Source organism: Chrysochloris asiatica, unplaced genomic scaffold (genome assembly GCF_000296735.1).
Source record: "Chrysochloris asiatica unplaced genomic scaffold, ChrAsi1.0 scaffold00002, whole genome shotgun sequence".
Taxonomy (NCBI): Eukaryota; Metazoa; Chordata; class Mammalia; order Afrosoricida; family Chrysochloridae; genus Chrysochloris; species Chrysochloris asiatica.
The window spans coordinates 2,164,366-2,166,974 of NW_006408520.1; positions in this window are offsets into that span (position 1 = coordinate 2,164,366).

The window sequence follows — 2,609 nt, forward strand, 5'->3', positions numbered from 1 at the left end:
ACTGCGCTACCATTAGTCCTTATAATTTATTGCTTAGACTGCAAATCTCAGTTTTATTAAATACAGAGGGTTGTTGGTTTTTCTATAGGTATTTTTTTTCTTGTTATAGTCTGTATTCATAAGGAGGAGGTGTTTGGAGGGGAAATGCCCTTACTCTGCTGTCTTCAAATGTAAGAAAACAAAACAAACAAAATTGAATAGGCTTTTTAAATCTATAATGAAAATATCTATTTTAAAGAAGTTAAAAAACAAGAGCAAAAAAAGTTTTCCTTAAAAAAAAATCATTTGATTTTTTGTGAAAAGATTCAAGGAGCTTTTGACAGGGCAAGGATTAAATATATTATTGTCTTGAATTCTAAATATGTGCGATTACACAGGAAAGTACAAGAATAGATGAAGGCAAAACCAGAACTAATCTTTAGATACATTGTCAACTACTTTAAATCTGCACTTACAGTGTCATATTTATCTGCAGCAATAAGTGATTTAGTTAATTTCAAGGAGACAGTGAGAAATAATTGTATTTTATGAGATGAGAATTTTTAATACATTCCTCTTTTGTATTAACCTACAAGATAACGAAATGCAAATATGTTTGAGGGGAAATGGATCTATTGGCCAGTTTATACTGAAGGATAAGTCCTCCTGAGCTAGAGTTGCACCTCATTCACCTTGCTGACTCTCATAATTCTCATTGAACCCTGCTTTTGGTAGACACCCTTCAAATGTGTATGCTTTCTACTGCTGTCATTATGTGATAAAATATTTTAAAACATTATCTTTTTGTTACTATTATTTTAATTAATTAGTATTTCTCATTTAAAATATTGATTTTTTTTGCATTTATATGTGCCATTTAACTCTAAGGATTCTAAATATTCTTCTCAATAGTTAAATGAAAACAAACTATTCTCTATTGAAAAGGGGAATAACAAGTCATAAGTAAAATAATACTTGTCAAATAAAAAGAGAGAAAAAGAAACATCCTATTCAAATTAAATTACATAGAACTGACTTGATAGAATACAAGTGCTTATGCTAGGATTGATCCGAATACCTAAAGTAGAACCCAATTCTTATAACTTGAACACGAGGAAGTTGAGGATCCATTTTACATTTCATTTCATCAGAAAAAAAACAATCTTCCTTAACAGAGTCCCAACATCCCTCTTCAATTCCAATGCAACATTTTATTCTGAAGTTAATAGATATTATTAATATGAACAACAACAGAATAGCAGCTACAACATGATACTTACAGAAGGTAATTCTGTAGCTTCTATTCCACTAGGAGTTCATCAGAAACTCTAATCCTGACTGAATGTAAGATCTTTATACTTTAGTTCACTCTATCTTTTTGTGCTATAGAGTACCTGAGTAAAACCCTAAATGATAGTGTTCAACCACAACATCTAACCTGATTTTTTTTCCTCATACACGGGATCTAGTAACTACAAAGTTTTGAAAATAATTCTACCATCTGTATTGATTTGCTAGAACAGCAATGATAAAGTACTTCAAACTGGGCAGCTTTAAATAGCAGAAATTTATTCTCTCACAGCTGTGGATACTAGAAGTCGAGGTGAAATGACAGTATCGGCAACCTTTGTGCTCCCTTTTGAAGACTCTCCAGAATTCTTCCTTGCTTCTTGTAGCTTCTGGTATACATTGGCAATCCGTGGAATTTCTTGGCTGGTAACAGTATGTCTCAAATCTCTGTCAATGTTTACATAGCTGTATTCCTCTGTATGTTCGAATTCCCTTCTTCTTGTAAGGATTAGAGTAGAGCTAGTATTTCTTTTGAATAATGATTATATTTTTTAGATTAACAACAATGAAAATACTGTTCAGTGCCATTAGTTACATTTTTCATAATATGTCAACATTGTCCTTAATAACATTCTGGTTTCTCCATTTCCAGTGCTTTGGTTTCCCTGTTCTTTGTCTTTTCGTCTATGCTCTAGAGTAATTGCTGACATTTTGCTACTATATTTTATAGATTGTACTGCTACAGTATAATATATATTGTGATAGCATAATATATACAATCCATTTTTACATTTTTAAAAAATAGGTTATAGTGTGGCACTGTGGGTTAATGCACCAGACTGCAAGGTCATTTAAATCGCAAGGTCAGCGGTTCAAGCTCACCAGTCACTCCTTGGAAACCCTATATAGGGTCTCTCTGGGTCAGAATCGACTCGACGGCATTTAACAACATAAGAAAATCCTTTATTTTGTTTATTGGTCCAGTGGTGAGGATTTTTGTTTTCTTGACATTGATATGTAATCCATAACGAAGGCTCTTTGATCTTCATCAGTAAATGTTTTAAGTCCTCTTCACTTTCAGCAAGCAAGATTGCATCATCTGCACATTACAGGTTGTTAATGAGTCGTCCTCCAATCCTGATGACATGTTTTTCTTCATAGAACCTAGCTTCTCAGATTATCTGCTCAACATACAGGTTGAATAAGTATGGTGAAAGAATACAACCTTACCACACACCTTTTTTCATTTTAAACCATTCAGTGTTCCCTTGTTCTGTTTGAACAATTGTTTCTTGGTCCAGGTACAGATTCCTCATGAGCACAATTAAGTGTTCCGGAAT